This window comes from Pseudophryne corroboree, chromosome 2, assembly GCF_028390025.1.
Source record: "Pseudophryne corroboree isolate aPseCor3 chromosome 2, aPseCor3.hap2, whole genome shotgun sequence".
Lineage (NCBI taxonomy): Eukaryota > Metazoa > Chordata > Amphibia > Anura > Myobatrachidae > Pseudophryne > Pseudophryne corroboree.
Window position 1 is genome coordinate 824,787,114 of NC_086445.1, and position 12,351 is coordinate 824,799,464.

The following is a 12,351-nucleotide window of genomic DNA, read 5'->3' on the forward strand; positions in this document are numbered from 1 at the left end:
TAAACATAAGAGCACTTCAGTGATGGATGTGTGATACTCTGATATATATATATGAACTCTAAATATATCGTCCCATTGGCTCCTAATGAGCCCAGCAATACGGAAGGGGGTAATACCCTTTTACTTGGTCCCCGGAGGATGTGAACTGCAGCCTAATGGAACATGGGGGGCACAAGGACCCAGGAGTTCTCGACCGCCGCTACACAGAGCGGGAAGCATCCGGGACTTTGAAAGAGGAGTTTTAAAAGAAACGGGCCGCGAGGAGAGCAGTGCTGTGCTGAGGGGACTTCTGATCGGGACGGAGCTGCGCTGAAGAAGAGAGACGGAGCTGCTGACAGGGAAGGATCGCGCTGCTGTGAGGAGAAGAGGAGACGGTGCTGAGGAGAGACTGGAGCCGTGACCGACAACGGGACCCGCCAGCCGCCGCCAAGAAGAACTCACCAACCACTGCTAAAGAGGTCCCGCCAGCCGTCGTGAAGGAGATACAGTGACCGCTGACGGAGGGAGACGGAGCTGCCCCAGCAAGTACCCGCCAGCCGTGGTAAAGGAGACACAGTGATCGCTGACAGAGGGGGACGGAGCTTCCAGCCAGCGCTATAAGGTAGTAAAAGGGGCCGTCGGGCGCTGTGGGGATGGAGCCCCCATCGAGGTGAGAGACCCTAAGTATTGCCCAGTAAAGGAGAGCCGCAGTGAGGGAACCGTAAACCGGCCAGTGATTAGGGAGCCTCCAGCTGACGGCCGCACATAACCCGTCCCAGCAACTTCACCTCTGCATATATATCTGAGGGAGCAAGAGGGGTAAAGTGGGTCACCCTGAGAGTCAGGAGAGGTAGTATTAAAGAACTTTTCACCTCCATACTACTAACCTTTCCTGTCAGAGATAGACAGCATCCAGATGCTTTAAACTTTTCCGTACAACTATTACAGCTCTAACAGAGAAGAGACAGAGGGAAAGCGTAGTTCTTTTATGTACTCCAGCCCGACACAGGGAGAAACAGTGAATCGAGGGCAAGCGTTCCTTTAGAATAGCTCAGACTGATAAACAAGATAAAGAGGCCAGTTTATGGCAGAAAAGTAAAAGGGGATGTATTTTTTCCGTCATCTTTCTATTTCCATCTGTTTGCTTTGCAAAGATATTGGCATATAATACGTCAACGTGTGCACTGTCACTAACATCTGCTATTTGCATGCCAAGGAATTCCTGTCAGCTATTTCTGCATTCTCGTTTTCCTAATACTCCCCCTAATCTGCTCGCTTTGAACTGTAACCCATCTTCTTTTTAAAGCACCTCTGACTTTGCTTGAGAGACACTCAAAGTTTAGACACAGTTTATGCGAAAGCTTATTACTTAACTAATTAACTAATTAGTCGCCATTTTAAGTTTAATTGTTATATAGATAACCTGTCCTGAGGTAGTTATCTGCTATATCGCAATAGCCTTATGCAGAACCAATACTGTGTAGCATAGATTTCATAGTGCCAGAGATAAAAGTGTTGGTAAATGTCATGCAAATATTAATCTTTCTAACTAATGTTATTTATGTACTGAATTTATTGCTTATACAGAAATTGTGAATGTTTGTTATTTCTGATCTAAGTCTGAAATTAATAGCGGTGACCACTTCTTCTGATCCTGCATAATAAAATTCCTAGTCACCGTCCAAACGTGTGGTGACTTGTGTTTAGGGTTGGGGTTCCTTGTTCCTCTGCTTGGGGTTCCAGCAGCTGATCCGGTTCAAGACAAGATCCCGGGTGAAAACTCCAAGTACGACCACCGGCATCTACACCTGAAAGACCTGATTGTTACAGATGTACCTGTTAACTATTATTTTTGTGTCCGTTCTTTACTACTACTACTACTACTACTACTACTACTACTACTAATAATAATAATAGTATGCATAAATAGTAGCATTAACACGTGTATTATTATTATTATTATTATTATTATTATCATCATCATCAGCAGCAGCATTATTATTATTATTGTTGTTGTTATTATTATTATTATTAATAATAATGATTATAATTATTATAATAATTTTATTTTATATGTTCACTAAAGTATAAGTTTAAAGACAAAATAATGAATTCAAATAATACAAAAACTAAGTGTAAAGTACCTTTTAAATTGCAGTCAGTGCACTAAACCAATTTAGCAATGTTAACTGAACAATCCAATTTTGTTTGGGTAGAAGTTCAAGGAACTGTTTAAGTACAAAAATAGAGATTAAGACTTAAATCATTATAGTGAACTAGACAAAATACATTATTGTGAACTAGACAAACTTTCAAATTAGAGATATTGCACCTGACATGGAACCTAATAAAAAATAATAAATATGATGCTCAAGAAGTTCAGATTAACTGTTCTACAGATAATTTGTAAAAAGGAAAATGTATCTACAACAATGTAAACAGTCTGCTTTTTTATTTTTATTGTTAGCCTTTCTGTGGTTTATGACAAATTTCAAATCAGTACTAGCACTACATGTCTTGTTTTTTTGCATTCCGTCAGTACCTCTGGGAATAGCTCTATTGCTTACATGAAGAAAAACGTATGACTATATTTATTTCAAGACGTATAACACTCAACTTACTTGATATAGTAAATTTTTTGACCTGGTACTCAAGAAGGCTGCCTCACCTTTTGCACGCTACTGAACAACTCCATAAAACAGCTTAAATTCAACACAACTAACCTCTGAATCATCATAAATATTCAAGGACTTACCTTTAGCTTATTCTACCCTATGCAGATATCTCTCCACACTGCATTGAAAACTCTGCATCCCTCCACTGAGGGTTTGGCATCTACTGTACTCTGCACTGGATATCCTGGACATGGTACTATTTATCTTTGGCTTCATCCAGCCCCTACCTTAAACATCATTCACCTCTGTTCTCTGAGAAACAAATAACTCAAATTTCTTGCATTAATACTAATATATAGTATATTCAGTCTCTGAATTACTGTAGGGTCACTTTTCATTTCAAATTGCAGGATCCCAGCTATTCCCCAGGACACATGTTATTACTACATGCACATGGAATGATCACTTCAAAGGGCTCTTACACTGGTATTTTTACACCTACACAATAGGAATTGAATTCTAACACTTTTCCACAAGCTTGCTTTATCCTGGAATAATTGACAATCAAAAACAGAAAAGTTAGTTTGTTTATAACTTGTTTAAAATATACGCTTTAAATTAAAGAGAAGCATATGTCTATACAATAATTGTCTCTTTCTTTGCAAAAATAGTTCAATGTTCTTTCCAGACAGGCAATTTTCCTGAACCCCGAAAAGGATCAATTGTTAGACCCCCTTCTTAAAAAAAACTAATTTAGATCCCGACTGCATGGACAACTACAGATTGGTATCAAACCTTCCTTTTCTAGGAAAGGTTAATGAGAAAGTGGTTACAAATCAAGGGGGTAATTCCAAGTTGATCGCAGCAGGAAATTTTTGTAGCAGTTGGGCAAAACCATGTGCACCGCAGGGGGGGCAGATATAACATTTGCAGAGAGAGTTAGATTTGGGTGGGTTATTTTGTTTCTGTGCAGGATAAATACTGGCTGCTTTATTTTTACACTGCAATTTAGATTGCAGATTGAACTCACCACACCCAAATCTATTTCTCTCTGCACATGTTATATCTGCCTCCCCTGCAGTGCACATGGTTTTGCCAAACTGCTAACAAAGTTCCTGCTGCGATCAACTCAGAATTACCCCCCAAGTGAAACCCACCTGTCAACCCATGATATTTTGTGATCCATTCCAATCAGGATTCAGGAGAAAATATAGCACTGAAACACCTCTGGTGTCTGTGTTAAATGATCTTCTGATGGTAAGAGACATTGGTGACTGTTCAATCTTACTCCTTCTGGATCTCTCTGCAGCATATCACACCATGGGGGTAATTCCAAGTTGATCGCAGCAGGAACATTTTTAGCAGTTGGGCAAAACCATGTGCACTGCAGGGGAGGCAGATGTAACATGTGCAGGGAGAGTTAGATTTGTGTGGGGTGTGTTCAAACTGAAATCTAAATTTCAGTGTAAAAACAAGCAGCCAGTATTTACCCTGCACAGAAACGAAATAACCCAAATCTAACTCTCTCTGCAAATGTTATATCTGCCCCCCTGCAGTGCACATGGTTTTTCCCAATTGCTAACAAACTTGCTGCTGCGATCAACTCAGAATTACAGAATTACCCCCCATGTACCATGGGCTTCTCATGGGACACCTGAAAAGTTTCCGTTGACTGGATGGCGCAGTCCTAAACTGGTTCAAATAATTTCTCACCGACAGGTCAGAAGTTTCCTCTGGAGTACAGATGGAGAAAAGCTAATCGTGGCTCCATCTGTCCCTGGGCGCACCCATCACAGCGTCTGGGCCGTGCACACATCCATGATGTGCACGCACCCTATTCACTAGAATGGAAGCATCTCTGTGAACTCCCATAGTGGGGCTAGGTGCCGGATCGCCTAGACCCGCTGGGAGTGCACATCTGCGATGGAGCCACACTAGATGAGTGCAGCTCCATCTGTATACTTATCATCACCAATACCACTTCCATGTGATGTCCTACCAGGTTCTATACTTTCCTCGATGCTTTTTACAGTATACATGATACCACTCAGTGAAATACAGTAATTAGGCACCATGGCCTATTCTACCACTGCTATATCAATGATACACAATTGTACCTGTCCTTTTCTCTGGGTAATAAGAATGCAATAACAACCCTAAATGGCTGTCTAGCTGAGCTCTAGGAGTTGGCTGCAAATGAATCCTGATAAAACAGAAATCCTTATGATAGGACCTCAACATCAAAGGACAAGACTGCAGCATAGCCAACCAACTGGACTTACACTGTGGGGTTCAGAATTACAAAACACTGATAATGTGTGGAATCTTGGTATTGTCCTAAATTGTGGCTTGACACTTATACATCAGGCATCAACCAAAATCAAATCCTGATTATTTCATCTGAGGTACTTACCCAGAATCAAGCATTTAATTCACTCTGAAGATCTGCCAGAAGTCATACACGCATTTGTATCATCTTGATTAGACTATTGCAATGCCATCTACCTTGGTCTCCAAGCAAAAGAATTGCACTGCTTACCACTGGTACAAAATGCAGCTGCCAGGCTGTTAACCAACCAGTCCCATTCCAGCCATATGACACCCATTCTCTACTCTCTCAAATGACTGCCTGTAAGATGTTGAATAGCTTTTAAGATTGGCTTACTGACTGTAAAAGCCTTACATGAGCTGGGCTCTAGGTACCTGAAGCAGCTTCTGTCCTACTCGAGTACTGCAGTCTGTAAATGAAGGACTTTTAGCTCTACCTAGAACCTCCCATATTTCATCTAGGGGTCGAACTTTTAGCCATGCTGCCCCAACTCTATGGAACTCACTTCCCCACACAATTGAGAGGCTTCCACTCTAGAATCCTTCAAAAACAGACTAAATACTTTATTATTTATTTACAGTTTCTTATATAGGAACGCAAATTCCGTTGTGCATTACAATTGGAAATAATTATATAACAAAACTGGGTAATAACAAACAGTCATAGAGGTAGGAAGGCCCTGCTCACAAGCTTACAATCTATAGGGAAATAGGCATGGATACACAAGGATAGGTGCTATCTATTGCATAATTCTTCACCAGATTGCAAAGGTTCTTGGTGGGCTGTATGATATGGTCATACAGCAATGATGAACTGGGGTCGAGAGGAAGGATGAGAAGACATGTGGGGATATGTGGTCTGTGCAGAGTGGATGCAATTTGATAGGAAGAATTATGAAAGTTATGTGGGCAGTTCTGTAACTTGATACACTTGCCTGAAGAGGTGAGTTTTCAGGGAATGCTTGAAGGTTTGGAGACTAGAGGAGAGTCTTATTTTACGTGGTAGGGCATTCCACAGAGTGGGTGTAGCCCGATGAAAGTCCTGCAATCATGAGTGGGAGCGAGTAATGAGTGTGGATGAGAGACGCAGATCTTGTGAAGAGCAAAGAGATCGGGTTGGGAGATATTTTGTAACAAGCGAAGTGATGTACTTTGGTGTAGTTTGGTTAATGGCCTTGTGTGTGAGTAAAAGTATTTTATATTGAATAAGGTAGAATACAGGTAACCAATGGAGGGACTGACAGAGTGGATCTGCAGACGATGAACATCTAGCGAGGAAGATTAGCCTCAAAGCTGCATTCAGAATGGATTGTACTGGTGAGAGTCTCGTTTTGGGAAGACCAGTTAGGAGACTATTGCAATAATCAATGCGGGAGATAATGAGAGCATGGATTAGAGTTTTAGCAGTGTCTTGTGTATGGTATGGTCGTATTTTGGATATATTTTTTAGATGCATGCAACATGATTTTAAGACAGATTGAATGTCGGGAACAAAGGACAGATCAGAGTCAAGGATGACACCTAGGCAGCGAGCTTGTGGGTTAAGGTAGATTGTCGAGTTTTCAACAGTAACAGAGATATCAGTGACACTGCACACCCACTGCACTGCACAGCACTGTCACCTTTTAGACTGTTTCAGCATCCAGACATTACCCTTTGTGATATCACCCACTCTATCCATTACATTAGCCATCTCTAGGTGCTGTGTTGCAGAGTCAGGGCCTCTGGGGATCTGTGTACGGCTGTGGCGGGGAAGCACTTCTGTGACATCATGCGCAGAGGATGCTCCGGGGATCAGAGAGTATGTGGTGCAGGGAGGGCTATGAAAGCCTTCCGCTGTGGCGCTTTCATACACATCTATGCCTTTGGCCACAGCAGCTTTTGTTCTACCTGTGCCGCGGCTATTGAGTGGGGATTGTTGATGCCGGAGGGGGTAGGCGGAAAGGCAGCAGGACTTAGGACGCTGCAGTAAAAGGATTTTTTTTCCCTGTTCTACAATGCATAAAGTTGCTGCAGATGCAGAGGCATGCGCTCCAACTGTTCCTTTTTGGCAGGTACAGTACCTTTCTTTGTGGTCTGTACCGATTTTTGGCTCTCCAAACTTCCATTGAAAGTAAAGAAAAAGGGACGTGGCCACGGTTGGAAGCCACCATCTTTCCCAACAATTAATTGTGAAGATGAATGGAGACTCAAGCAGGTCAGAGCACCCTGCAAACCATTTGTTGAAGTGTTCTCACTTTTTCCTCTAGGAGGTACACTTTCTGTGCTACAGTATCCAGTAGCATCCCCAGAAACAAGAGACACTGAAATGGTTCCAGGTGGGACTTCTGTAGATTGAGGATCCACCCATGGTGAGACATAAGTTGGATAGTGCGATCTATATGGAACAATAGAAGCTCACTGGAGTTCGCTTTTATCAGCAGATTGTCCAGGTATGGAATTACATTGACCCCCTGGACCCTGAGTTGAAACAACATTTCTGCCATCACCTTCGTGGACACCCTCAGAGCTGTAGACAGGCCGAAGGGTAATGCCTGAAACTGGTAGTGATCGTTCAGTAGGGCAAACCTCAGATAGGCCTGATGCGGAGACCAAATTGGGAGATGTAGGTAAGCGTCCTTGATATCCAGGGACACTAGAAATTCCTGTTGTTCCAGGCCTGCAATCACCACACTCAAAGATTCCATCTTGAATTTGAAAACCTTCAGGTAAGGATTCAAGGACTTCAGATTCAGAATGGGTCTCACAGACCCATCTGGTTTTGGTACTACAAACAGACTGGAGTAGTAACCCTGTCCTTGTTGCAGCAGGGGCACTGGAACAATGACCTTGGACTGAACCATTTGTTTATGGCCAGTAGTAGCGTACCACGCATACTTTTCAAAGCTGGTAAGCCTGATTTGAAAAATCGTTGAGGAGGAGAACCGTCAAACTCCAGCTTGTAACCCTGAGAGATAAGGTCCCTTACCCAAGCATCTTGGCAGAAACTGTCCCAGATGTGGATGAAGTGATGTAACTGAGCTCCCACCACAAGATCCCCTCAGGGTGGGTGGGCACCCAGTCATGCTGAAGTCTTTGCGGAAGCAGAACTGGAATTCTGGTCCTGAGATCCGGTGACGGCTGGTTTCTTAGGTTTCCCCCTGGAGCCTCTAGCTGTTTTGGAGGCCCCTCTGGCCCTAGATTGAAATCTGGAGGACCAAAAGGACTGAGTAGATGGTCCCAGGTAGGTACGTCTAGCAGGTGGAGCCCCTGAAGGGAGAAACGTGGATTTTCCAGCAGTAGCTTTGGAAATCCATGTATCCAGTTCACTTCCAAAGAGCCATTCACCTGTGAAGGGATGAGATTCCACAATCCACTGACACAACCATATGGCTCAGCGGGTAGACACAGCCATAGCTATGGTTCTAGCATTAATATTGCCAATCTCTTTAAGGGAGTCACAGAGGACATTTGCCGTGTCCTGAATATGATTCAGGAAGGTAACAGTATTAACTAAGGTCATATCACTCGAGTGACCTTTTGTAATTTGAATAGCCCAGGAATGAATTGCATGTGTCATCCAGCAACCTGCAATTACCTTTCTTTGAGCTACATCTGCAACAGTGTAGATTGCTTTCAGAGTGGCCACAATTTTCCTATCTGCCAGGTCCTTTACCGTAAAGGAGCCATGAGTAGAGAGTACCACCTTTTTAGAAAGGCGAGAGACTAAGACATCTACTGCTGAGACTCATCCGAGAATTTCCTGCTTTCAGGGGCAAAAGGGATCTGGATGTTTCCAGGCTATTTTAAATAAGTCATCCAATTCCTTGGAATTAGGAAATGTGACTGTCATTTTGTCTTGTAGGAGGAAAAATGACTGCTGAGTATTAGCATCCTCCAGGGGGAGGTTAAACACATCCCGAATAGCCAATATAAGGGGTTCAATACCCTGGGTAGGGGTGGGATCCCCACTTATGGGATCCCCATCATCCTGTATATCATCATCTAATAACAAATAACAAATGTGAGTCACTTACTCTTCAGATCACTCACCTCCAGATTGTTGCATTTGATTAAATAGCACGGAACTACCTTACTTGGACATTAAAAAACCAACCATTTCACCTACAAATGCTTGTATCTGTATTATTGTAATTTTGTTTTTTATGCACAGCTGCACCAATGCACTTTTACCTACAAACACTAAAAAAATCTTACAGAATTACCATTGCTTCTTAACCCTTTCACAATCCTTTCATTTCTTACAGTCCAAATACATTTCTGCACCCACTTTATCTACGCTTTTGACTCATGTCATACTAAATCTACACCCATTGAGCCTACACTGCTTTTCTCACCTGCATTTCTGCAATTCTTCTGCTTGGATTCCCTTACAGTCTCCTCTCCTACTTCCACTTTCCCTCAACCTATTTACCTACTTAACACCATGTCAAGGCTTTCTTATACTCCCCACATCACTCAGTATCTACCTAATGATGTATCTTTATCCTTCCCCCTAGTCTCCTACACCTCTCCTCGCTCCCCTCCTCTGTCTCCCCTCCATCCCTCTGTTTACTTCCCCCTCCTTTCCTGTTACCCCACTTTCATGGTCCTTCTACCCCACAACTCAGCCCTGCTCCCTCTCTCCCTTTACTGTCACCTCCCCACACCCCCCATCCACATCACACTAACCTCACTCACTGCCCACCTTCTGCAGTTTCCCCTCCTAGCTCAAGCACCTGTACCATCACTACTCTCTCATCATCCCTGCCCTCAAAGTTAATCTCACCTCATCGCTACAGCAACCCTGATAATCTCATTCACATCTCTCCCACAAACTCATACCCCCTATCCTGTGCCCTCTGGATTGCCAGATCTGTTTGTAACAAACTGGTCCCTACTCATGACCTTTTCATTTCCAACTCCCAACACCTATTAGCCATTACTGAAACGTTCATTACGCCCTCTGACACTACTTCTCCTGCTGCTCTCTCTGCTGGGGGCCTCAAACTCTCACACACACCCCGATCTGGGGGACGCCATGGGGGTGGTGTTGGGGTCCTTTTACTTTCTAGTTACTCCTACCAACTCATACCACCAGAACCATCCATTACATTCTCTACATTTGAGGTCCATGCCATACGCCTCTTCCAACCAGTCCATCTTAGAGTAGCTGTCATTTACTGCCCCCCTGGCACTGCTTCCAAATTCATTGACAACTTTGCTTCCTGGCTTCCTCACTTCCTCTCTTCTGACATTCCCTCCATTATCCTAGGTGATTTCAACATCCCTATTGACTTCCCCATACAATCTCCTGCCTCTAAACTCCTTAACCTTACCTCTTCACTTGGTCTCTCCCAGTGGACCTCCTCACCCTCCCATGTGAATGGGAGCTCACTGGATCTGGTTTTCACTCACCGCTGTGATATTTCTGATTTTTCCAACTCCCCATATCCCCTCTCTGACCACCACCTGCTGTCCTTTAACCTGCTTCCCCATCTCTACCTCCTAAGGCTTCCATCACTAAGCGTAACATTGAAGCTATTGACACCACATTCCTTTCCTCCCTGTTTGACTCTCTCCTATTCTCTCTCTCTCATGCCCTGAACAAGCCACTTCCACATACAATGCATCCATTACTTCTGCTCTTGACTCTGTTGCTCCACCAACCACTATTCACCCTCGCAAATTAACACCTCAACCCTGGCACACCAAATGCACCAGATATCTGCAAAAATGCTCACATACTGCTGAGCGACACTGGAGGAAATCACGCTCTAAGGCAGACTATCTCCATTTCAAACGTATGCTCTCTTTTTTTCAGTGCTGCCCCTTCTCTTGCTAAACAGTCATACTTCAAGAACCTCATCTCCTCCCATTCTTCCAACCCCAGGTGCCTCTTTGCCACTCTCAACTCATTCCTCTGCCCACCTCCACCTCGTCTCCCTTTCTCACTCTCTGCTCTTGACTTTGCCACTTACTTAACATCCAAAATTGACTCCATACATCAGGACATCACATCACACAAGACCATCTATGACCAGCCTTCTCCCATCCCTTACCAAACCTCCCCATCCTTCGCACCAACTCTGACATCTTTCTCCCATGCATCTGGAGAGGAAGTCATGGCCCTCATTCATTCCAGTCCCCTCACCACCTCCCCACTTGACCCTATCCCCTCACGCCTCCTCCGCTACCTCTCTCCTTCTGCTTGTTCCCATCTTTCCCACCTTCTCAATCTCTCCATCTCATTAGGCACTGTCCCCTCTGCCTTCAAGCATGCACTCATCTCTCCTATTCTAAAAAAAACCTACCCTTGAGCCAAACACTCTCTCCAACTACCGACTCATCTCTCTCCTCCCTTTTGCCTCCAAACTCCTTAAGCGTATTGTCTACAAACGCCTTACTTCCTTTCTTTCCTCACACTCACTGCTTGACACATTCCAGTCTGTCTTCCGTCCTCTCCACTCCACTGAAACTGCCCTTACAAAAGTATGCAATGACCTCCATGCAGCTAAATCTAAGGGACACTACTCTCTACTTATTCTACTTGATCTCTCTGCTGCTTTTGACACTGTAGACCATCCTCTCCTACTGCAAATCCTTCACACCATTGGTCTTCATGACACTACCCTCTCTTGGCTGTCTTCCTGCCTTTCTGACCATTAATTTTCTGTCTCCTCTCATGATTCCACCTTCCCCTAACTTACATTAACTGTAGGGGTACCCCAAGGTTCTGTCCTTGGTCCTCTTCTCTCTATATATGTCCTCACTAGGTAAGCTCATTAGTTATTTGGCTTCCAATATCATCTCTATGCTGATGACACCCAAATCTATCTTTCCTCTCCAGACCTCTCCCCTGCTCTCCTCACTCATATCTCCAAATGTCTCTCTGCTACCTCTTCCTGGATGTCCCAGCACTTTCTTAAACTTAACATGTCTAAGACCGAGCTGATCATCTTCCCTCCCTCCCACATAACCTCACCTCCTACAATCTCATTATCTATTGAGAATCAGAAAAACAGGTATAATACACACACAACACAACCTGATATAGATGTAGTACAAGCCTGCATATTGCATGTGAGAGGAGACACGGGAGAGAGGACCCTAACGCACTCAGCGCTGCACAGCCCTAGTGAGGCTGTCAGCAGTTTTGTATAAACAACTGTGAGACTGTAATATGAGAAATCCCTCAGAGGGATTTTACTGGTGCACAATTATAGCGGCTCTCCCCTTCTACACCCGGTACCAGCGATCCAGGGACTGATATGGAGTAGCTGTGAGGCTGCTGCTATGCAGAGGAAGGTGCCAAAATGCCGCTGAGCCTGCTCTCGTGTAGCTCTGACCCCCGCCATGGTGCCCAAGCTACCTTTGAATATTTATACTGGCCATGTCTCCCAATGTATGTAGCCTCACATAAATGTTTGGTATAACTTATTAGCCAGTC